The sequence below is a fragment of the Hyla sarda genome, unplaced genomic scaffold (assembly GCF_029499605.1).
Source record: "Hyla sarda isolate aHylSar1 unplaced genomic scaffold, aHylSar1.hap1 scaffold_629, whole genome shotgun sequence".
Taxonomy (NCBI): domain Eukaryota; kingdom Metazoa; phylum Chordata; class Amphibia; order Anura; family Hylidae; genus Hyla; species Hyla sarda.
In genome coordinates, this window is record NW_026610644.1 from 36,919 (window position 1) to 61,351 (window position 24,433).

General features: G+C 46.4%; 9 non-coding genes and 3 pseudogenes across 9 annotated transcripts; all 12 read left to right on the top strand.

The window, feature by feature from the left end:
• The first annotated feature begins 1,639 nt into the window (after positions 1-1,639).
• On the top strand, positions 1,640-1,830 carry LOC130341827 (U2 spliceosomal RNA). Its single transcript, XR_008881591.1, has one exon. It is a non-coding gene; the product is annotated as a U2 spliceosomal RNA (small nuclear RNA).
• Positions 1,831-3,915: 2,085 nt separating this feature from the next.
• LOC130341828 (U2 spliceosomal RNA) lies at positions 3,916-4,106 on the top strand. The gene has a single exon (XR_008881592.1). It is a non-coding gene; the product is annotated as a U2 spliceosomal RNA (small nuclear RNA).
• Positions 4,107-6,184: 2,078 nt separating this feature from the next.
• LOC130341829 (U2 spliceosomal RNA) lies at positions 6,185-6,375 on the top strand. The gene has a single exon (XR_008881593.1). It is a non-coding gene; the product is annotated as a U2 spliceosomal RNA (small nuclear RNA).
• A 2,082-nt stretch (positions 6,376-8,457) lies between these two features.
• Positions 8,458-8,617, top strand: LOC130341816 (U2 spliceosomal RNA; annotated as a pseudogene).
• Positions 8,618-9,311: 694 nt separating this feature from the next.
• On the top strand, positions 9,312-9,511 carry LOC130341814 (U2 spliceosomal RNA). The gene has a single exon (XR_008881581.1). It is a non-coding gene; the product is annotated as a U2 spliceosomal RNA (small nuclear RNA).
• A 2,094-nt stretch (positions 9,512-11,605) lies between these two features.
• LOC130341809 (U2 spliceosomal RNA) lies at positions 11,606-11,796 on the top strand. Its single transcript, XR_008881579.1, has one exon. It is a non-coding gene; the product is annotated as a U2 spliceosomal RNA (small nuclear RNA).
• A 2,091-nt stretch (positions 11,797-13,887) lies between these two features.
• On the top strand, positions 13,888-14,077 carry LOC130341810 (U2 spliceosomal RNA). Its single transcript, XR_008881580.1, has one exon. It is a non-coding gene; the product is annotated as a U2 spliceosomal RNA (small nuclear RNA).
• A 2,099-nt stretch (positions 14,078-16,176) lies between these two features.
• On the top strand, positions 16,177-16,336 carry LOC130341817 (U2 spliceosomal RNA; annotated as a pseudogene).
• Positions 16,337-17,035: 699 nt separating this feature from the next.
• On the top strand, positions 17,036-17,231 carry LOC130341815 (U2 spliceosomal RNA). Its single transcript, XR_008881582.1, has one exon. It is a non-coding gene; the product is annotated as a U2 spliceosomal RNA (small nuclear RNA).
• A 2,115-nt stretch (positions 17,232-19,346) lies between these two features.
• LOC130341808 (U2 spliceosomal RNA) lies at positions 19,347-19,537 on the top strand. The gene has a single exon (XR_008881578.1). It is a non-coding gene; the product is annotated as a U2 spliceosomal RNA (small nuclear RNA).
• Positions 19,538-21,629: 2,092 nt separating this feature from the next.
• Positions 21,630-21,807, top strand: LOC130341811 (U2 spliceosomal RNA; annotated as a pseudogene).
• A 2,051-nt stretch (positions 21,808-23,858) lies between these two features.
• On the top strand, positions 23,859-24,049 carry LOC130341830 (U2 spliceosomal RNA). The gene has a single exon (XR_008881594.1). It is a non-coding gene; the product is annotated as a U2 spliceosomal RNA (small nuclear RNA).
• Positions 24,050-24,433: the final 384 nt, after the last annotated feature.

Here is a 24,433-nt window from a genome sequence, read left to right on the forward strand (position 1 = left end):
TAACATAACATGGGGGGGGGGGGGGTCTCCTGGCTGTTCACACAGGTGTGTCATTGCTGTACATTGACCATGCATTGCTTCTGTGGTATTGCAAAGGCAAAGACAAATGCTTCCAGCCATCCATTGCACTAATGGATTGGTCATCAGCTGGCTGTCTATGTCCCGCATCAATATAGACCAAAGTACAGAGGGTTAGGCTATGCTATTGTGCACCTACCTGATGCATCAGAAGGTGCGAGGCCCTTGCTAAATTCTGTGCACAGACTTTGAGATCTATGCTTTAGACTGTATCTAAACCTGCTCCAACATGGACTGACATTCTGGCCTACTTTCAGCCGATGCGACTTGTCTGTCGCTGAACAGTCGCTTTTTATGTATTCAGCACCTATGTATAATGTTGTAAAAATGCTCTAGAAGCTAAAGTCGCAGAAATGTCACACATATTTGGCCTGCAACTTTCTGTGCGACAAATTCAGACAGGAAAAATCAGTATAAATCCTTAGAAAATTATCCCCCAGTGTCTCCATCTGCTGGCGGTATTGAATAAGCATTGCTGCACTGATGGGGTATGCATTAGACGAAAAAAAAGAAGAAAAAGAAGAATAATACGCCCAGAAAAGAGGCGAAAAGGAGAAAAACGTAAAAAAACGTGAAAAAAAAGTAAGAGGAAGAGAAGGGAAAAAAAGGTGGAAATGGGTTTAAAAGTGATTTCGGCGGAGAAATATATATATATATATATATATATATATATATATATATATATATATGCGCACACACACACATAGATATAAACGTATTCTCCGTTGAGATATTGCAGCCGCTGCTGTGTCCAGGCCCAGGAGCCTTAGCACTGTGCTGTGATGTCACTCAATACCACTGACATCACTAGGTGTAAACAACATCTCTCCTTTGCTGTGTATGTGACTATGGAGCTGTTTGGTGATGTCGTCTATTACGGCCTTCATAGAAGCAACAGGAGATTGTTGCATCCATCTTGAACCCTCAGAACTACAGTGCTATGATGTCACTCACTTCCACAGGCCTTGCAGAGTGTAAACAACAACAACCCAGCTTTGTTGTGTATGTAACCAAAGGGATTTGTGATGTCACCTAGAACCTTCACAGCAGCGACAGCTTTATGAGGAGCATCAGCACTGCTCTGCCTGAGCAGAACCATCACCGCCATAGGTTGTCAAATAACCCGGATTTAACCCACACAGGTAAGTCCAATGGGGTGCAGGCATGTCCTCTATGCTTACAGCTTCCCGTGGGTGTTGGTTTGATACCGTTTGGGGACAGCCAAGGAGGCATCTGCAGGCAACAAAGGTAGGTGTGTGCTTGTGTGTGTGTTTCCTATGCAGATCCTAAGCCCAGTGTCACATGCAAGTAGGAGGAGTAAGAAGGGTTCCTGGCAAATCCGGGTTATGGATTGCATTTAAAAAGGCCCCGTGGGAGTGCAATGGGCCCCTGTCTTGCTGCTTAGCAATAATGGTATGGGTTTAGGTTCTGCTGTGTGTACTGGTGGTTGACTGCCCCCCAGCCCAGAGTGTGCATGGAAAATTGTCTGGCAGCCTCCCTGACAGCAAGCAGTGATAGTGCCCATGAAGGGGACCTTGTTGGGCCCGCCCCTTTCACGGTTATCGCTTCTCGGCCTTTTGGCTAAGATCAAGTGTAGTATCTGTTCTTATCAGTTTAATATCTGATACGTCCCCTATCTGGGGACCATATATTAAATGGATTTTTGAGAACGGGGGCCGATTTCGAAGCTTGCTTCCGTCGCCCTATGCATTGACCCGATATGGCAGTATCTTCGGGTACAGTGCACCACCCCCTTACGGTTAAAAAGAAAGATTCCTACTTTCATTGCTACCTGCTTGCTGGCTAGCCAGCTAGCCAGCCCTGTGGGCCTTGCTGCTGCTGCAGCCAAAAAACAAAAGGTGGTGCTGCTGCTGCTTCTGCTGCTTCTGCTTCTGCTTGTGTCTGGCCCCTGTTGGAGCGTCCAGGCACAGGACTTCTGCTGCTGCTGACTAAATGGCCTCCTTAATTGGATCATTTGAGTAGCCAGCACACCTGTGCAGGTAGGGCATGACATGATAGGCAGCTGCCTTGATAGCGGGTGGGTGCTGAATGTTCCTAATTGACAAAATAAGATTAATGCTTATGAAGAAATATAAAATCTCATCCCTTCCCCAATATCGCGCCACACCCCTACCCCTTAATTCCCTGGTTGAACGTGATGGACATATGTCTTTTTTCGACCGTACTAACTATGTAACTATGTAACATAACATGGGGGGGGGGTCTCCTGGCTGTTCACACAGGTGTGTCATTGCTGTACATTGACCATGCATTGCTTCTGTGGTATTGCAAAGGCAAAGACAAATGCTTCCAGCCATCCATTGCACTAATGGATTGGTCATCAGCTGGCTGTCTATGTCCCGCATCAATATAGACCAAAGTACAGAGGGTTAGGCTATGCTATTGTGCACCTACCTGATGCATCAGAAGGTGCGAGGCCCTTGCTAAATTCTGTGCACAGACTTTGAGATCTATGCTTTAGACTGTATCTAAACCTGCTCCAACATGGACTGACATTCTGGCCTACTTTCAGCCGATGCGACTTGTCTGTCGCTGAACAGTCGCTTTTTATGTATTCAGCACCTATGTATAATGTTGTAAAAATGCTCTAGAAGCTAAAGTCGCAGAAATGTCACACATATTTGGCCTGCAACTTTCTGTGCGACAAATTCAGACAGGAAAAATCAGTATAAATCCTTAGAAAATTATCCCCCAGTGTCTCCATCTGCTGGCGGTATTGAATAAGCATTGCTGCACTGATGGGGTATGCATTAGACGAAAAAAAAGAAGAAAAAGAAGAATAATACGCCCAGAAAAGAGGCGAAAAGGAGAAAAACGTAAAAAAACGTGAAAAAAAAGGAAGAGGAAGAGAAGGGAAAAAAAGGTGGAAATGGGTTTAAAAGTGATTTCGGCGGAGAAATATATATATATATATATATATATATATATATATATATATATATATGCGCACACACACACATAGATATAAACGTATTCTCCGTTGAGATATTGCAGCCGCTGCTGTGTCCAGGCCCAGGAGCCTTAGCACTGTGCTGTGATGTCACTCAATACCACTGACATCACTAGGTGTAAACAACATCTCTCCTTTGCTGTGTATGTGACTATGGAGCTGTTTGGTGATGTCGTCTATTACGGCCTTCATAGAAGCAACAGGAGATTGTTGCATCCATCTTGAACCCTCAGAACTACAGTGCTATGATGTCACTCACTTCCACAGGCCTTGCAGAGTGTAAACAACAACAACCCAGCTTTGTTGTGTATGTAACCAAAGGGATTTGTGATGTCACCTAGAACCTTCACAGCAGCGACAGCTTTATGAGGAGCATCAGCACTGCTCTGCCTGAGCAGAACCATCACCGCCATAGGTTGTCAAATAACCCGGATTTAACCCACACAGGTAAGTCCAATGGGGTGCAGGCATGTCCTCTATGCTTACAGCTTCCCGTGGGTGTTGGTTTGATACCGTTTGGGGACAGCCAAGGAGGCATCTGCAGGCAACAAAGGTAGGTGTGTGCTTGTGTGTGTGTTTCCTATGCAGATCCTAAGCCCAGTGTCACATGCAAGTAGGAGGAGTAAGAAGGGTTCCTGGCAAATCCGGGTTATGGATTGCATTTAAAAAGGCCCCGTGGGAGTGCAATGGGCCCCTGTCTTGCTGCTTAGCAATAATGGTATGGGTTTAGGTTCTGCTGTGTGTACTGGTGGTTGACTGCCCCCCAGCCCAGAGTGTGCATGGAAAATTGTCTGGCAGCCTCCCTGACAGCAAGCAGTGATAGTGCCCATGAAGGGGACCTTGTTGGGCCCGCCCCTTTCACGGTTATCGCTTCTCGGCCTTTTGGCTAAGATCAAGTGTAGTATCTGTTCTTATCAGTTTAATATCTGATACGTCCCCTATCTGGGGACCATATATTAAATGGATTTTTGAGAACGGGGGCCGATTTCGAAGCTTGCTTCCGTCGCCCTATGCATTGACCCGATATGGCAGTATCTTCGGGTACAGTGCACCACCCCCTTACAGGGTTAAAAAGAAAGATTCCTACTTTCATTGCTACCTGCTTGCTGGCTAGCCAGCTAGCCAGCCCTGTGGGCCTTGCTGCTGCTGCAGCCAAAAAACAAAAGGTGGTGCTGCTGCTGCTTCTGCTGCTTCTGCTTCTGCTTGTGTCTGGCCCCTGTTGGAGCGTCCAGGCACAGGACTTCTGCTGCTGCTGACTAAATGGCCTCCTTAATTGGATCATTTGAGTAGCCAGCACACCTGTGCAGGTAGGGCATGACATGATAGGCAGCTGCCTTGATAGCGGGTGGGTGCTGAATGTTCCTAATTGACAAAATAAGATTAATGCTTATGAAGAAATATAAAATCTCATCCCTTCCCCAATATCGCGCCACACCCCTACCCCTTAATTCCCTGGTTGAACGTGATGGACATATGTCTTTTTTCGACCGTACTAACTATGTAACTATGTAACATAACATGGGGGGGGGTCTCCTGGCTGTTCACACAGGTGTGTCATTGCTGTACATTGACCATGCATTGCTTCTGTGGTATTGCAAAGGCAAAGACAAATGCTTCCAGCCATCCATTGCACTAATGGATTGGTCATCAGCTGGCTGTCTATGTCCCGCATCAATATAGACCAAAGTACAGAGGGTTAGGCTATGCTATTGTGCACCTACCTGATGCATCAGAAGGTGCGAGGCCCTTGCTAAATTCTGTGCACAGACTTTGAGATCTATGCTTTAGACTGTATCTAAACCTGCTCCAACATGGACTGACATTCTGGCCTACTTTCAGCCGATGCGACTTGTCTGTCGCTGAACAGTCGCTTTTTATGTATTCAGCACCTATGTATAATGTTGTAAAAATGCTCTAGAAGCTAAAGTCGCAGAAATGTCACACATATTTGGCCTGCAACTTTCTGTGCGACAAATTCAGACAGGAAAAATCAGTATAAATCCTTAGAAAATTATCCCCCAGTGTCTCCATCTGCTGGCGGTATTGAATAAGCATTGCTGCACTGATGGGGTATGCATTAGACGAAAAAAAAGAAGAAAAAGAAGAATAATACGCCCAGAAAAGAGGCGAAAAGGAGAAAAACGTAAAAAAACGTGAAAAAAAAGTAAGAGGAAGAGAAGGGAAAAAAAGGTGGAAATGGGTTTAAAAGTGATTTCGGCGGAGAAATATATATATATATATATATATATATATATATATATATGCGCACACACACACATAGATATAAACGTATTCTCCGTTGAGATATTGCAGCCGCTGCTGTGTCCAGGCCCAGGAGCCTTAGCACTGTGCTGTGATGTCACTCAATACCACTGACATCACTAGGTGTAAACAACATCTCTCCTTTGCTGTGTATGTGACTATGGAGCTGTTTGGTGATGTCGTCTATTACGGCCTTCATAGAAGCAACAGGAGATTGTTGCATCCATCTTGAACCCTCAGAACTACAGTGCTATGATGTCACTCACTTCCACAGGCCTTGCAGAGTGTAAACAACAACAACCCAGCTTTGTTGTGTATGTAACCAAAGGGATTTGTGATGTCACCTAGAACCTTCACAGCAGCGACAGCTTTATGAGGAGCATCAGCACTGCTCTGCCTGAGCAGAACCATCACCGCCATAGGTTGTCAAATAACCCGGATTTAACCCACACAGGTAAGTCCAATGGGGTGCAGGCATGTCCTCTATGCTTACAGCTTCCCGTGGGTGTTGGTTTGATACCGTTTGGGGACAGCCAAGGAGGCATCTGCAGGCAACAAAGGTAGGTGTGTGCTTGTGTGTGTGTTTCCTATGCAGATCCTAAGCCCAGTGTCACATGCAAGTAGGAGGAGTAAGAAGGGTTCCTGGCAAATCCGGGTTATGGATTGCATTTAAAAAGGCCCCGTGGGAGTGCAATGGGCCCCTGTCTTGCTGCTTAGCAATAATGGTATGGGTTTAGGTTCTGCTGTGTGTACTGGTGGTTGACTGCCCCCCAGCCCAGAGTGTGCATGGAAAATTGTCTGGCAGCCTCCCTGACAGCAAGCAGTGATAGTGCCCATGAAGGGGACCTTGTTGGGCCCGCCCCTTTCACGGTTATCGCTTCTCGGCCTTTTGGCTAAGATCAAGTGTAGTATCTGTTCTTATCAGTTTAATATCTGATACGTCCCCTATCTGGGGACCATATATTAAATGGATTTTTGAGAACGGGGGCCGATTTCGAAGCTTGCTTCCGTCGCCCTATGCATTGACCCGATATGGCAGTATCTTCGGGTACAGTGCACCACCCCCTTACAGGGTTAAAAAGAAAGATTCCTACTTTCATTGCTACCTGCTTGCTGGCTAGCCAGCTAGCCAGCCCTGTGGGCCTTGCTGCTGCTGCAGCCAAAAAACAAAAGGTGGTGCTGCTGCTGCTTCTGCTGCTTCTGCTTGTGTCTGGCCCCTGTTGGAGCGTCCAGGCACAGGACTTCTGCTGCTGCTGACTAAATGGCCTCCTTAATTGGATCATTTGAGTAGCCAGCACACCTGTGCAGGTAGGGCATGACATGATAGGCAGCTGCCTTGATAGCGGGTGGGTGCTGAATGTTCCTAATTGACAAAATAAGATTAATGCTTATGAAGAAATATAAAATCTCATCCCTTCCCCAATATCGCGCCACACCCCTACCCCTTAATTCCCTGGTTGAACGTGATGGACATATGTCTTTTTTCGACCGTACTAACTATGTAACTATGTAACATAACATGGGGGGGGGTCTCCTGGCTGTTCACACAGGTGTGTCATTGCTGTACATTGACCATGCATTGCTTCTGTGGTATTGCAAAGGCAAAGACAAATGCTTCCAGCCATCCATTGCACTAATGGATTGGTCATCAGCTGGCTGTCTATGTCCCGCATCAATATAGACCAAAGTACAGAGGGTTAGGCTATGCTATTGTGCACCTACCTGATGCATCAGAAGGTGCGAGGCCCTTGCTAAATTCTGTGCACAGACTTTGAGATCTATGCTTTAGACTGTATCTAAACCTGCTCCAACATGGACTGACATTCTGGCCTACTTTCAGCCGATGCGACTTGTCTGTCGCTGAACAGTCGCTTTTTATGTATTCAGCACCTATGTATAATGTTGTAAAAATGCTCTAGAAGCTAAAGTCGCAGAAATGTCACACATATTTGGCCTGCAACTTTCTGTGCGACAAATTCAGACAGGAAAAATCAGTATAAATCCTTAGAAAATTATCCCCCAGTGTCTCCATCTGCTGGCGGTATTGAATAAGCATTGCTGCACTGATGGGGTATGCATTAGACGAAAAAAAAGAAGAAAAAGAAGAATAATACGCCCAGAAAAGAGGCGAAAAGGAGAAAAACGTAAAAAAACGTGAAAAAAAAGTAAGAGGAAGAGAAGGGAAAAAAAGGTGGAAATGGGTTTAAAAGTGATTTCGGCGGAGAAATATATATATATATATATATATATATATATATATATATATATATATATGCGCACACACACACATAGATATAAACGTATTCTCCGTTGAGATATTGCAGCCGCTGCTGTGTCCAGGCCCAGGAGCCTTAGCACTGTGCTGTGATGTCACTCAATACCACTGACATCACTAGGTGTAAACAACATCTCTCCTTTGCTGTGTATGTGACTATGGAGCTGTTTGGTGATGTCGTCTATTATGGCCTTCATAGAAGCAACAGGAGATTGTTGCATCCATCTTGAACCCTCAGAACTACAGTGCTATGATGTCACTCACTTCCACAGGCCTTGCAGAGTGTAAACAACAACAACCCAGCTTTGTTGTGTATGTAACCAAAGGGATTTGTGATGTCACCTAGAACCTTCACAGCAGCGACAGCTTTATGAGGAGCATCAGCACTGCTCTGCCTGAGCAGAACCATCACCGCCATAGGTTGTCAAATAACCCGGATTTAACCCACACAGGTAAGTCCAATGGGGTGCAGGCATGTCCTCTATGCTTACAGCTTCCCGTGGGTGTTGGTTTGATACCGTTTGGGGACAGCCAAGGAGGCATCTGCAGGCAACAAAGGTAGGTGTGTGCTTGTGTGTGTGTTTCCTATGCAGATCCTAAGCCCAGTGTCACATGCAAGTAGGAGGAGTAAGAAGGGTTCCTGGCAAATCCGGGTTATGGATTGCATTTAAAAAGGCCCCGTGGGAGTGCAATGGGCCCCTGTCTTGCTGCTTAGCAATAATGGTATGGGTTTAGGTTCTGCTGTGTGTACTGGTGGTTGACTGCCCCCCAGCCCAGAGTGTGCATGGAAAATTGTCTGGCAGCCTCCCTGACAGCAAGCAGTGATAGTGCCCATGAAGGGGACCTTGTTGGGCCCGCCCCTTTCACGGTTATCGCTTCTCGGCCTTTTGGCTAAGATCAAGTGTAGTATCTGTTCTTATCAGTTTTCATGCTGGTGGGGATGGGTGCTGCATGGAGGATGCAGGTGTACCAGGGCTTTCCGGGGCTGGTTCTGAGGAATCAGCTCGACGGCTGCCCCGATGTGACCTGTTCCCTCCGGGTCTCGCCATGAGGCTGAGAGGGTCTAGAGCCGAGGTACTTTTGTGCCTCGGGGAGTGGTGACCCCGAGGTGCCGAAACTCACTGGGAGAATAGGCTCACTGAGTTGAAGCACGGGCACCATAATCTCTTCACCTTGTGGCACTCACCTCTTGATTCCCGGCCTTCTGGCTAGGATCAGAGAAATTTTTATAGATCCGGCCGGATGTCCGGGCAGTATATCTGCACACATTCACTTATTTATTTATTTTTTGTCTCACTGTGTCACTTTTTGCGTGTTGTGTGTTCACAGGATTTGTCAGGATGCGATAGCCCTTCTGGGTGTCCCCCCTGGCGGTCTAGGGGAGGTGTGTGTGGCCATTAGGTTCCGCACCTCCCTGCAAACACCCCGGGTACCCCTGCTTTGGCAGGGTACCTACCGTAATCGGCTCTGCGGGCAGATACCTTGGCCAACGCCAAGGGGGATGCCGGGAGCATTTGTGGTCCCCTAGTAGCTTTGGCGAAAAGGGACATCGAACCTGGAACCTCGCAGGTACCTTTTGGTCCGGAGGCGAAGGGTAAGGTTTGTTGGGGGGCCTCTCTCCTATCGGAGAAGGGCTTGCGATAGACCGCATCCTTTGTGCACGTTTTTTTTAGTGTAACACGTTTGCACTTTTTCTTGCACTTTGGGTGAATCGAAAGCACGTTCCTCGGCTTTAGATTAAAAAAAAAAAAAAAAAAAAAAAAAAAAAAAAATCTGTTCTTATCAGTTTAATATCTGATACGTCCCCTATCTGGGGACCATATATTAAATGGATTTTTGAGAACGGGGGCCGATTTCGAAGCTTGCTTCCGTCGCCCTATGCATTGACCCGATATGGCAGTATCTTCGGGTACAGTGCACCACCCCCTTACAGGGTTAAAAAGAAAGATTCCTACTTTCATTGCTACCTGCTTGCTGGCTAGCCAGCTAGCCAGCCCTGTGGGCCTTGCTGCTGCTGCAGCCAAAAAACAAAAGGTGGTGCTGCTGCTGCTTCTGCTGCTTCTGCTTCTGCTTGTGTCTGGCCCCTGTTGGAGCGTCCAGGCACAGGACTTCTGCTGCTGCTGACTAAATGGCCTCCTTAATTGGATCATTTGAGTAGCCAGCACACCTGTGCAGGTAGGGCATGACATGATAGGCAGCTGCCTTGATAGCGGGTGGGTGCTGAATGTTCCTAATTGACAAAATAAGATTAATGCTTATGAAGAAATATAAAATCTCATCCCTTCCCCAATATCGCGCCACACCCCTACCCCTTAATTCCCTGGTTGAACGTGATGGACATATGTCTTTTTTCGACCGTACTAACTATGTAACTATGTAACATAACATGGGGGGGGGTCTCCTGGCTGTTCACACAGGTGTGTCATTGCTGTACATTGACCATGCATTGCTTCTGTGGTATTGCAAAGGCAAAGACAAATGCTTCCAGCCATCCATTGCACTAATGGATTGGTCATCAGCTGGCTGTCTATGTCCCGCATCAATATAGACCAAAGTACAGAGGGTTAGGCTATGCTATTGTGCACCTACCTGATGCATCAGAAGGTGCGAGGCCCTTGCTAAATTCTGTGCACAGACTTTGAGATCTATGCTTTAGACTGTATCTAAACCTGCTCCAACATGGACTGACATTCTGGCCTACTTTCAGCCGATGCGACTTGTCTGTCGCTGAACAGTCGCTTTTTATGTATTCAGCACCTATGTATAATGTTGTAAAAATGCTCTAGAAGCTAAAGTCGCAGAAATGTCACACATATTTGGCCTGCAACTTTCTGTGCGACAAATTCAGACAGGAAAAATCAGTATAAATCCTTAGAAAATTATCCCCCAGTGTCTCCATCTGCTGGCGGTATTGAATAAGCATTGCTGCACTGATGGGGTATGCATTAGACGAAAAAAAGAAGAAAAAGAAGAATAATACGCCCAGAAAAGAGGCGAAAAGGAGAAAAACGTAAAAAAACGTGAAAAAAAAGTAAGAGGAAGAGAAGGGAAAAAAAGGTGGAAATGGGTTTAAAAGTGATTTCGGCGGAGAAATATATATATATATATATATAATATATATATATATATATATATATATATATATGCGCACACACACACATAGATATAAACGTATTCTCCGTTGAGATATTGCAGCCGCTGCTGTGTCCAGGCCCAGGAGCCTTAGCACTGTGCTGTGATGTCACTCAATACCACTGACATCACTAGGTGTAAACAACATCTCTCCTTTGCTGTGTATGTGACTATGGAGCTGTTTGGTGATGTCGTCTATTACGGCCTTCATAGAAGCAACAGGAGATTGTTGCATCCATCTTGAACCCTCAGAACTACAGTGCTATGATGTCACTCACTTCCACAGGCCTTGCAGAGTGTAAACAACAACAACCCAGCTTTGTTGTGTATGTAACCAAAGGGATTTGTGATGTCACCTAGAACCTTCACAGCAGCGACAGCTTTATGAGGAGCATCAGCACTGCTCTGCCTGAGCAGAACCATCACCCGCCATAGGTTGTCAAATAACCCGGATTTAACCCACACAGGTAAGTCCAATGGGGTGCAGGCATGTCCTCTATGCTTACAGCTTCCCGTGGGTGTTGGTTTGATACCGTTTGGGGACAGCCAAGGAGGCATCTGCAGGCAACAAAGGTAGGTGTGTGCTTGTGTGTGTGTTTCCTATGCAGATCCTAAGCCCAGTGTCACATGCAAGTAGGAGGAGTAAGAAGGGTTCCTGGCAAATCCGGGTTATGGATTGCATTTAAAAAGGCCCCGTGGGAGTGCAATGGGCCCCTGTCTTGCTGCTTAGCAATAATGGTATGGGTTTAGGTTCTGCTGTGTGTACTGGTGGTTGACTGCCCCCCAGCCCAGAGTGTGCATGGAAAATTGTCTGGCAGCCTCCCTGACAGCAAGGCAGTGATAGTGCCCATGAAGGGGACCTTGTTGGGCCGCCCCCTTTCACGGTTATCGCTTCTCGGCCTTTTGGCTAAGATCAAGTGTAGTATCTGTTCTTATCAGTTTAATATCTGATACGTCCCCTATCTGGGACCATATATTAAATGGATTTTTGAGAACGGGGGCCGATTTCGAAGCTTGCTTCCGTCGCCCTATGCATTGACCCCGATATGGCAGTATCTTCGGGTACAGTGCACCACCCCCTTACAGGGTTAAAAAGAAAGATTCCTACTTTCATTGCTACCTGCTTGCTGGCTAGCCAGCTAGCCAGCCCTGTGGGCCTTGCTGCTGCTGCAGCCAAAAAACAAAAGGTGGTGCTGCTGCTGCTTCTGCTGCTTCTGCTTGTGTCTGGCCCCTGTTGGAGCGTCCAGGCACAGGACTTCTGCTGCTGCTGACTAATGGCCTCCTTAATTGGATCATTTGAGTAGCCAGCACACCTGTGCAGGTAGGGCATGACATGATAGGCAGCTGCCTTGATAGCGGGTGGGTGCTGAATGTTCCTAATTGACAAAATAAGATTAATGCTTATGAAGAAATATAAAATCTCATCCCTTCCCCAATATCGCGCCACACCCCTACCCCTTAATTCCTGGTTGAACGTGATGGACATATGTCTTTTTTCGACCGTACTAACTATGTAACTATGTAACATAACATGGGGGGGGGGTCTCCTGGCTGTTCACACAGGTGTGTCATTGCTGTACATTGACCATGGCATTGCTTCTGTGGTATTGCAAAGGCAAAGACAAATGCTTCCAGCCATCCATTGCACTAATGGATTGGTCATCAGCTGGCTGTCTATGTCCCGCATCAATATAGACCAAAGTACAGAGGGTTAGGCTATGCTATTGTGCACCTACCTGATGCATCAGAAGGTGCGAGGCCCTTGCTAAATTCTGTGCACAGACTTTGAGATCTATGCTTTAGACTGTATCTAAACCTGCTCCAACATGGACTGACATTCTGGCCTACTTTCAGCCGATGCGACTTGTCTGTCGCTGAACAGTCGCTTTTTATGTATTCAGCACCTATGTATAATGTTGTAAAAATGCTCTAGAAGCTAAAGTCGCAGAAATGTCACACATATTTGGCCTGCAACTTTCTGTGCGACAAATTCAGACAGGAAAAATCAGTATAAATCCTTAGAAAATTATCCCCAGTGTCTCATCTGCTGGCGGTATTGAATAAGCATTGCTGCACTGATGGGGTATGCATTAGACGAAAAAAAAGAAGAAAAAGAAGAATAATACGCCCAGAAAAGAGGCGAAAAGGAGAAAAACGTAAAAAAACGTGAAAAAAAGTAAGAGGAAGAGAAGGGAAAAAAAGGTGGAAATGGGTTTAAAAGTGATTTCGGCGGAGAAATATATATATATATATATATATATATATATATATATATATATATATATATAGTATATGCGCACACACACACATAGATATAAACGTATTCTCCGTTGAGATATTGCAGCCGCTGCTGTGTCCAGGCCCAGGAGCCTTAGCACTGTGCTGTGATGTCACTCAATACCACTGACATCACTAGGTGTAAACAACATCTCTCCTTTGCTGTGTATGTGACTATGGAGCTGTTTGGTGATGTCGTCTATTATGGCCTTCATAGAAGCAACAGGAGATTGTTGCATCCATCTTGAACCCTCAGAACTACAGTGCTATGATGTCACTCACTTCCACAGGCCTTGCAGAGTGTAAACAACAACAACCCAGCTTTGTTGTGTATGTAACCAAAGGGATTTGTGATGTCACCTAGAACCTTCACAGCAGCGACAGCTTTATGAGGAGCATCAGCACTGCTCTGCCTGAGCAGAACCATCACCGCCATAGGTTGTCAAATAACCCGGATTTAACCCACACAGGTAAGTCCAATGGGGTGCAGGCATGTCCTCTATGCTTACAGCTTCCCGTGGGTTGTTGGTTTGATACCGTTTGGGGACAGCCAAGGAGGCATCTGCAGGCAACAAAGGTAGGTGTGTGCTTGTGTGTGTGTTTCCTATGCAGATCCTAAGCCCAGTGTCACATGCAAGTAGGAGGAGTAAGAAGGGTTCCTGGCAAATCCGGGGTTATGGATTGCATTTAAAAAGGCCCCGTGGGAGTGCAATGGGCCCCCTGTCTTGCAGCTTAGCAATAATGGTATGGGTTTAGGTTCTGCTGTGTGTACTGGTGGTTGACTGCCCCCCAGCCCAGAGTGTGCATGGAAAATTGTCTGGCAGCCTCCCTGACAGCAAGCAGTGATAGTGCCCATGAAGGGGACCTTGTTGGGCCCGCCCCTTTCACGGTTATCGCTTCTCGCCTTTTGCTAAGATCAAGTGTAGTATCTGTTCTTATCAGGTTTAATATCTGATACGTCCCCTATCTGGGGACCATATATTAAATGGATTTTTGAGAACGGGGGCCGATTTCGAAGCTTGCTTCCGTCGCCCTATGCATTGACCCGATATGGCAGTATCTTCGGGTACAGTGCACCACCCCCTTACAGGGTTAAAAAGAAAGATTCCTACTTTCATTGCTACCTGCTTGCTGGCTAGCCAGCTAGCCAGCCCTGTGGGCCTTGCTGCTGCTGCAGCCAAAAAACAAAAGGTGGTGCTGCTGCTGCTTCTGCTGCTTCTGCTTCTGCTTGTGTCTGCCCCTGTTGGAGCGTCCAGGCACAGGACTTCTGCTGCTGCTGACTAAATGGCCTCCTTAATTGGATCATTTGAGTAGCCAGCACACCTGTGCAGGTAGGGCATGACATGATAGGCAGCTGCCTTGATAGCGGGTGGGTGCTGAATGTTCCTAATTGACAAAATAAGATTAATGCTTATGAAGAAATATAAAATCTCATCCCTTCCCCAATATCGCGCCACAACCCTACCCCTTAATTCCCTGGTTGAACGTGATGGACATATGTCTTTTTTCGACCGTACTAACTATGTAACTATGTAACATAACATGGGGGGGGGGTCTCCTGGCTGTTCACACAGGTGTGTCATTGCTGTACATTGACCATGCATTGCTTCTGTGGTATTGCAAAGGCAAAGACAAATGCTTCCAGCCATCCATTGCACTAATGGATTGGTCATCAGCTGGCTGTCTATGTCCCGCATCAATATAGACCAAAGTACAGAGGGTTAGGCTATGCTATTGTGCAACCTACCTGATGCATCAGAAGGTGCGAGGCCCTTGCTAAATTCTGTGCACAGACTTTGAGATCTATGCTTTAGACTGTATCTAAACCTGCTTCCAACATGGACTGACATTCTGGCCTACTTTCAGCCGATGCGACTTGTCTGTCGCTGAAACAGTCGCTTTTTATGTATTCAGCACCTATGTATAATGTTGTAAAAATGCTCTAGAAGCTAAAGTCGCAGAAATGTCACACATATTTGGCCTGCAACTTTCTGTGCGACAAATTCAGACAGGAAAAATCAGTATAAATCCTTAGAAAATTATCCCCCAGTGTCTCCATCTGCTGGCGGTATTGAATAAGCATTGCTGCAACTGATGGGGTATGCATTAGACGAAAAAAAAAGAAGAAAAAGAAGAATAATACGCCCAGAAAAGAGGGGCGAAAAGGAGAAAAACGTAAAAAAAACGTGAAAAAAAGTAAGAGGAAGAGAAGGGAAAAAAAGGTGGAAATGGGTTTAAAAGTGATTTCGGCGGAGAAATATATATATATATATATATATATATATATTATATATATATATATGCGCACACACACACATAGATATAAACGTATTCTCCGTTGAGATATTGCAGGCCGCTGCTGTGTCCAGGCCCAGGAGCCTTAGCACTGTGCTGTGATGTCACTCAATACCACTGACATCACTAGGTGTAAACAACATCTCTCCTTTGCTGTGTATGTGACTATGGAGCTGTTTGGTGATGTCGTCTATTAACGGCCTTCATAGAAGCAACAGGAGATTGTTGCCATCCATCTTGAACCCTCAGAACTACAGTGCTATGATGTCACTCACTTCCACAGGCCTTGCAGAGTGTAAACAACAACAACCCAGCTTTGTTGTGTATGTAACCAAAAGGGATTTGTGATGTCACCTAGAACCTTCACAGCAGCGACAGCTTTATGAGGAGCATCAGCACTGCTCTGCCTGAGCAGAACCATCACCGCCATAGGTTGTCAAATAACCCGGATTTAACCCACAACAGGTAAGTCCAATGGGGTGGCAGGCATGTCCTCTATGCTTACAGCTTCCCGTGGGTGTTGGTTTGATACCCGTTTGGGGACAGCCAAGGAGGCATCTGCAGGCAACAAAGGTAGGTGTGTGCTTGTGTGTGTGTTTCCTATGCAGATCCTAAGCCAGTGTCACATGCAAGTAGGAGGAGTAAGAAGGGTTCCTGGCAAATCCGGGTTATGGATTGCATTTAAAAAGGCCCCCGTGGGAGTGCAATGGGCCCCTGTCTTGCTGCTTAGCAATAATGGTATGGGTTTAGGTTCTGCTGTGTGTACTGGTGGTTGACTGTCCCCCCAGCCCAGAGTGTGCATGGAAAATTGTCTGGCAGCTCCCTGACAGCAAGCAGTGATAGTGCCCATGAAGGGGACCTTGTTGGGCCCGCCCCTTTCACGGTTATCGCTTCTCGGCCTTTTGGCTAAGATCAAGTGTAGTATCTGTTCTTATCAGTTTTCATGCTGGTGGGGATGGGTGCTGCATGGAGGATGCAGGTGTACCAGGGCTTTCCGGGGCTGGTTCTGAGGAATCAGCTCGACGGCTGCCCCGATGTGACCTGTTCCCTCCGGGTCTCGCCATGAGGCTGAGAGGGTCTAGAGCCGAGGTACTTTTGTGCCTCGGGGAGTGGTGACCCCGAGGTGCCGAAACTCACTGGGAGAATAGGCTCACTGAGTTGAAGCACGGGCACCATAATCTCTTCACCTTGTGGCCACTCACCTCTTGATTCCCGGCCTTCGTGGCTAGGATCAGAGAAATTTTTATAGATCCGGCCGGATGTCCGGGCAGTATATCTGCACACATTCACTTATTTATTTATTTTTTGTCTCACTGTGTCACTTTTTGCGTTGTTGTGTGTTCACAGGATTTGTCAGGATGCGGTAGCCCTTCTGGGTGTCCCTCCATGGCGGTCTAGGGGAGGTGTGTGTGGCCATTAGGTTCCGCACCTCCCTGCAAACACCCCGGGTACTCCTGCTTCGCAGGGTACATACCGTAATCGGCTCTGCGGGGCAGATACCTTGGCTAACGCCAAGGGGGATGCCGGGAGCATTTGTTGTCTCCTAGTAGCTTCGGGCGAAAAGGACATCGAACCTGGAACCTCGCAGGTACCTTTTGGTCCCGGAGGCGAAGGGTAAGGTTTGTTGGGGGGCCTCTCTCCTATCGGAGAAGGGCTTGCGATAGACCGCATCCTTTGTGCAACGTTTTTTTAGTGTAACACGTTTGCACTTTTTCTTGCACTTTGGGTGAATCGAAAGCACGTTCCTCGGCTTTAGATAAAAAAAAAAAAAAAAAAAAAAAAAAAAATCTGTTCTTATCAGTTTAATAATCTGATACGTCCCCTATCTGGGGACCATATATTAAATGGATTTTTGAGAACGGGGGCCGATTTCGAAGCTTGCTTCCGTCGCCCTATGCATTGACCCGATATGGCAGTATCTTCGGGTACAGTGCACCACCCCCTTACAGGGTTAAAAAGAAAGATTCCTACTTTCATTGCTACCTGCTTGCTGGCTAGCCAGCTAGCCAGCCCTGTGGGCCTTGCTGCCTGCTGCAGCCAAAAAACAAAAGGTGGTGCTGCTGCTGCTTCTGCTGCTTCTGCTTCTGCTTGTGTCTGGCCCCTGTTGGAGCGTCCAGGCACAGGACTTCTGCTGCTGCTGACTAAATGGCCTCCTTAATTGGATCATTTGAGTAGCCAGCACACCTGTGCAGGTAGGGCATGACATGATAGGCAGCTGCCTTGATAGCGGGTGGGTGCTGAATGTTCCTAATTGACAAAATAAGATTAATGCTTATGAAGAAATATAAAATCTCATCCCTTCCCCAATATCGCGCCACACCCCTGCCCCTTAATTCCCTGTTGAACGTGATGGACATATGTCTTTTTTCGACCGTACTAAACTATGTAACTATGTAACATAACATGGGGGGGGGGTCTCCTGGCTGTTCACAACAGGTGTGTCATTGCTGTACATTGACCATGCATTGCTTCTGTGGTATTGCAAAGGCAAAGACAAATGCTTCCAGCCATCCATTGCACTAATGGATTGGTCATCAGCTGGCTGTCTATGTCCCGCATCAATATAGACCAAAGTACAGAGGGTTAGGCTATGCTATTGTGCACCTACCTGATGCATCAGAAGGTGTGAGGCCCTTGCTAAATTCTGTGCACAGACTTTGAGATCTATGCTTTAGACTGTATCTAAACCTGCTCCAACATGGACTGACATTCTGGCCTACTTTCAGCCGATGCGACCTTGTCTGTCCGCTGAACAGTCGCTTTTTATGTATTCAGCACCTATGTATAATGTTGTAAAAATGCTCTAGAAGCTAAAGTCGCAGAAATGTCACACATATTTGGCCTGCAACTTTCTGTGCGACCAAATTCAGACAGGAAAAATCAGTATAAATCCCTTAGAAAAATTATCCCCCAGTGTCTCCATCTGCTGGCGGTATTGAATAAGCATTGCTGCTGCATGATGGGGTATGCATTAGACGAAAAAAAAAGAAGAAAAAGAAGAATAATACGCCCAGAAAAGAGGCGAAAAGGAGAAAAACGTAAAAAAACGTGAAAAAAAAGTAAGAGGAAGAGAAGGGAAAAAAAGGTGGAAATGGGTTTAAAAGTGATTTCGGCGGAGGAAATATATATATAATATATATATATATATATATTATATATATATATATATATATATATATATGCGCACACACACACATAGATATAAACGTATTCTCCGATGAGATATTGCAGCCGCTGCTGTGTCCAGGCCCAGGAGCCTTAGCACTGTGCTGTGATGTCACTCAATACCACTGACATCACTAGGTGTAAACAACATCTCTCCTTTTGCTGTGTATTGTGACTATGGAGCTGTTTGGTGATGTCGTCTATTACGGCCTTCATAGAAGCAACAGGAGATTGTTGCATCCATCTTGAACCCTCAGAACTACAGTGCTATGATGTCACTCACTTCCACAGGCCTTGCAGAGTGTAAACAACAACAACCAGCTTTGTTGTGTATGTAACCAAAGGGATTGTGATGTCACCTAGAACCTTTCACAGCAGCGACAGCTTTATGAGGAGCATCAGCACTGCTCTGCCTGAGCAGAACCATCACCGCCATAGGTTGTCAATAACCCGGATTTAACCCACACAGGTAAGTCCAATGGGGTGCAGGCATGTCCTCTATGCTTACAGCTTCCCGTGGGTGTTGGTTTGATACCGTTTGGGGACAGCCAAAGAGGCATCTGCAGGCAACAAAGGTAGGTGTGTGCTTGTGTGTGTGTTTCCTATGCAGATCCTAAGCCCAGTGTCACATGCAAGTAGGAGGAGTAAGAAGGGTTCCTGGCAAATCCGGGTTATGGATTGCATTTAAAAAGGCCCACCGTGGGAGTGCAAATGGGCCCCTGTCTGCTGCTTAGCAATAATGGTATGGGTTTAGGTTCTGCTGTGTGTACTGGTGGTTGACTGCCCCCCAGCCCAGAGTGTGCATGGAAATATTGTCTGGCAGCCTCCCTGACAGCAAGCAGTGATAGTGCCCATGAAGGGGACCTTGTTGGGCCCGCCCCTTTCACGGTTATCGCTTCTCGGCCTTTTGGCTAAGATCAAGTGTAGTATCTGTTTCTTATCAGTTTAATATCTGATACGTCCCCTATCTGGGGACCATATATTAAATGGATTTTGAGAACGGGGGCCGATTTCGAAGCTTGCTTCCGTCGCCCTATGCATTGACCCGATATGGCAGTATCTTCGGGTACAGTGCACCACCCCCTTACAGGGTTAAAAAGAAAGATTCCTACTTTCATTGCTACCTGCTTGCTGGCTAGCCAGCTAGCCAGCCCTGTGGGCCTTGCTGCTGCTGCAGCCAAAAAACAAAAGGTGGTGCTGCTGCTGCTTCTGCTGCTTCTGCTTCTGCTTGTGTCTGGCCCTGTTGGAGCGTCCAGGCACAGGACTTCTGCTGCTGCTGACTAAATGGCCTCCTTAATTGGATCATTTGAGTAGCCAGCACACCTGTGCAGGTAGGGCATGACATGATAGGCAGCTGCCTTGATAGCGGGTGGGTGCTGAATGTTCCTAATTGACAAAATAAGATTAATGCTTATGAAGAAATATAAATCTCATCCCTTCCCCAATATCGCGCCAACACCCCTACCCCTTAATTCCCTGGTTGAACGTGATGGACATATGTCTTTTTTCGACCGTACTAACTATGTAACTATGTAACATAACATGGGGGGGGTCTCCTGGCTGTTCACACAGGTGTGTCATTGCTGTACATTGACCATGCATTGCTTCTGTGGTATTGCAAAGGCAAAGACAAATGATTCCAGCCATCCATTGCACTAATGGATTGGTCATCAGCTGGCTGTCTATGTCCCGCATCAATATAGACCAAAGTACAGAGGGTTAGGCTATGCTATTGTGCACCTACCTGATGCATCAGAAGGTGCGAGGCCCCTTGCTAAATTCTGTGCACAGACTTTGAGATCTATGCTTTAGACTGTATCTAAACCTGCTCCAACATGGACTGACATTCTGGCCTACTTTCAGCCGATGCGACTTGTCTGTCGCTGAACAGTCGCTTTTTATGTATTCAGCACCTATGTATAATGTTGTAAAAATGCTCTAGAAGCTAAAGTCGCAGAAATGTCACACATATTTGGCCTGCAACTTTCTGTGCGAACAAATTCAGACAGGAAAAATCAGTATAAATCCTTAGAAAATTATCCCCCAGTGTCTCCATCTGCTGGCGGTATTGAATAAGCATTGCTGCACTGATGGGGTATGCATTAGACGAAAAAAAAGAAGAAAAAGAAGAATAATACGCCCAGAAAAGAGGCGAAAAGGAGAAAAAACGTAAAAAAACGTGAAAAAAAAAGTAAGAGGAAAGAAGGGAAAAAAAGGTGGAAATGGGTTTAAAAGTGATTTCGGCGGAGAATATATATATATAGTATATATAGTATATATATGATATATACATACATATATATGCGCACACACACACATAGATATAAACGTATTCTCCGTTGAGATATTGCAGCCGCTGCTGTGTCCAGGCCCAGGAGCCTTAGCACTGTGCTGTGATGTCACTCAATACCACTGACATCACTAGGTGTAACAACATCTCTCCTTTGCTGTGTATGTGACTATGGAGCTGTTTGGTGATGTCGTCTATTACGGCCTTCATAGAAGCAACAGGAGATTGTTGCATCCATCTTGAACCCTCAGAACTACAGTGCTATGATGTCACTCACTTCCACAGGCCTTGCAGAGTGTAACAACAACAACCCAGCTTTGTTGTGTATGTAACCAAAGGGATTTGTGATGTCAACCTAGAACCTTCACAGCAGCGACAGCTTTATGAGGAGCATCAGCACTGCTCTGCCTGAGCAGAACCATCACCGCCATAGGTTGTCAAATAACCCGGATTTAACCCACACAGGTAAGTCCAATGGGGTGCAGGCATGTCCTCTATGCTTACAGCTTCCCGTGGGTGTTGGTTTGATACCGTTTGGGGACAGCCAAGGAGGCATCTGCAGGCAACAAAGGTAGGTGTGTGCTTGTGTGTGTGTTTCCTATGCAGATCCTAAGCCCAGTGTCACATGCAAGTAGGAGGAGTAAGAAGGGTTCCTGGCAAATCCCGGGTTATGGATTGCATTTAAAAAGGCCCCGTGGGAGTGCAATGGGCCCCTGTCTTGCTGCTTAGCAATAATGGTATGGGTTTAGGTTCTGCTGTGTGTACTGGTGGTTGACTGCCCCCAGCCCAGAGTGTGCATGGAAAATTGTCTGGCAGCCTCCCTGACAGCAAGCAGTGATAGTGCCCATGAAGGGGACCTTGTTGGGCCCGCCCCTTTCACGGTTATCGCTTCTCGGCCTTTTGGCTAAAGATCAAGTGTAGTATCTGTTCTTATCAGTTTAATAATCTGATACGTCCCCTATCTGGGGACCATATATTAAATGGATTTTTGAGAACGGGGCCGATTTCGAAGCTTGCTTACAGTGCACCACCCCCTTACAGGGTTAAAAAGAAAGATTCCTACTTTCATTGCTACCTGCTTGCTGGCTAGCCAGCTAGCCAGCCCTGTGGGCCTTGCTGCTGCTGCAGCCAAAAAACAAAAGGTGGTGCTGCTGCTGCTTCTTCTGCTTCTGCTTGTGTCTGGCCCCTGTTGGAGCGTCCAGGCACAGGACTTCTGCTGCTGCTGACTAAATGGCCTCCTTAATTGGATCATTTGAGTAGCCAGCACACCTGTGCAGGTAGGGCATGACATGATAGGCAGCTGCCTTGATAGCGGGTGGGTGCTGAATGTTCCTAATTGACAAAATAAGATTAATGCTTATGAAGAAATATAAAATCTCATCCCTTCCCCAATATCGCGCCACACCCCTACCCCTTAATTCCCTGGTTGAACGTGATGGACATATGTCTTTTTTCGACCGTACTAACTATGTAACTATGTAACATAACATGGGGGGGGGTCTCCTGGCTGTTCACACAGGTGTGTCATTGCTGTACATTGACCATGCATTGCTTCTGTGGTATTGCAAAGGCAAAGACAAATGCTTCCAGCCATCCATTGCACTAATGGATTGGTCATCAGCTGGCTGTCTATGTCCCGCATCAATATAGACCAAAGTACAGAGGGTTAGGCTATGCTATTGTGCACCTACCTGATGCATCAGAAGGTGCGAGGCCCTTGCTAAATTCTGTGCACAGACTTTGAGATCTATGCTTTAGACTGTATCTAAACCTGCTCCAACATGGACTGACATTCTGGCCTACTTTCAGCCGATGCGACTTGTCTGTCGCTGAACAGTCGCTTTTTATGTATTCAGCACCTATGTATAATGTTGTAAAAATGCTCTAGAAGCTAAAGTCGCAGAAATGTCACACATATTTGGCCTGCAACTTTCTGTGCGACAAATTCAGACAGGAAAAATCAGTATAAATCCTTAGAAAATTATCCCCCAGTGTCTCCATCTGCTGGCGGTATTGAATAAGCATTGCTGCACTGATGGGGTATGCATTAGACGAAAAAAAAGAAGAAAAAGAAGAATAATACGCCCAGAAAAGAGGCGAAAAGGAGAAAAACGTAAAAAAACGTGAAAAAAAAGTAAGAGGAAGAGAAGGGAAAAAAAGGTGGAAATGGGTTTAAAAGTGATTTCGGCGGAGAAATATATATATATATATATATATATATATATATATATATATATATATGCGCACACACACACATAGATATAAACGTATTCTCCGTTGAGATATTGCAGCCGCTGCTGTGTCCAGGCCCAGGAGCCTTAGCACTGTGCTGTGATGTCACTCAATACCACTGACATCACTAGGTGTAAACAACATCTCTCCTTTGCTGTGTATGTGACTATGGAGCTGTTTGGTGATGTCGTCTATTACGGCCTTCATAGAAGCAACAGGAGATTGTTGCATCCATCTTGAACCCTCAGAACTACAGTGCTATGATGTCACTCACTTCCACAGGCCTTGCAGAGTGTAAACAACAACAACCCAGCTTTGTTGTGTATGTAACCAAAGGGATTTGTGATGTCACCTAGAACCTTCACAGCAGCGACAGCTTTATGAGGAGCATCAGCACTGCTCTGCCTGAGCAGAACCATCACCGCCATAGGTTGTCAAATAACCCGGATTTAACCCACACAGGTAAGTCCAATGGGGTGCAGGCATGTCCTCTATGCTTACAGCTTCCCGTGGGTGTTGGTTTGATACCGTTTGGGGACAGCCAAGGAGGCATCTGCAGGCAACAAAGGTAGGTGTGTGCTTGTGTGTGTGTTTCCTATGCAGATCCTAAGCCCAGTGTCACATGCAAGTAGGAGGAGTAAGAAGGGTTCCTGGCAAATCCGGGTTATGGATTGCATTTAAAAAGGCCCCGTGGGAGTGCAATGGGCCCCTGTCTTGCTGCTTAGCAATAATGGTATGGGTTTAGGTTCTGCTGTGTGTACTGGTGGTTGACTGCCCCCCAGCCCAGAGTGTGCATGGAAAATTGTCTGGCAGCCTCCCTGACAGCAAGCAGTGATAGTGCCCATGAAGGGGACCTTGTTGGGCCCGCCCCTTTCACGGTTATCGCTTCTCGGCCTTTTGGCTAAGATCAAGTGTAGTATCTGTTCTTATCAGTTTAATATCTGATACGTCCCCTATCTGGGGACCATATATTAAATGGATTTTTGAGAACGGGGGCCGATTTCGAAGCTTGCTTCCGTCGCCCTATGCATTGACCCGATATGGCAGTATCTTCGGGTACAGTGCACCACCCCCTTACAGGGTTAAAAAGAAAGATTCCTACTTTCATTGCTACCTGCTTGCTGGCTAGCCAGCTAGCCAGCCCTGTGGGCCTTGCTGCTGCTGCAGCCAAAAAACAAAAGGTGGTGCTGCTGCTGCTTCTGCTGCTTCTGCTTCTGCTTGTGTCTGGCCCCTGTTGGAGCGTCCAGGCACAGGACTTCTGCTGCTGCTGACTAAATGGCCTCCTTAATTGGATCATTTGAGTAGCCAGCACACCTGTGCAGGTAGGGCATGACATGATAGGCAGCTGCCTTGATAGCGGGTGGGTGCTGAATGTTCCTAATTGACAAAATAAGATTAATGCTTATGAAGAAATATAAAATCTCATCCCTTCCCCAATATCGCGCCACACCCCTAC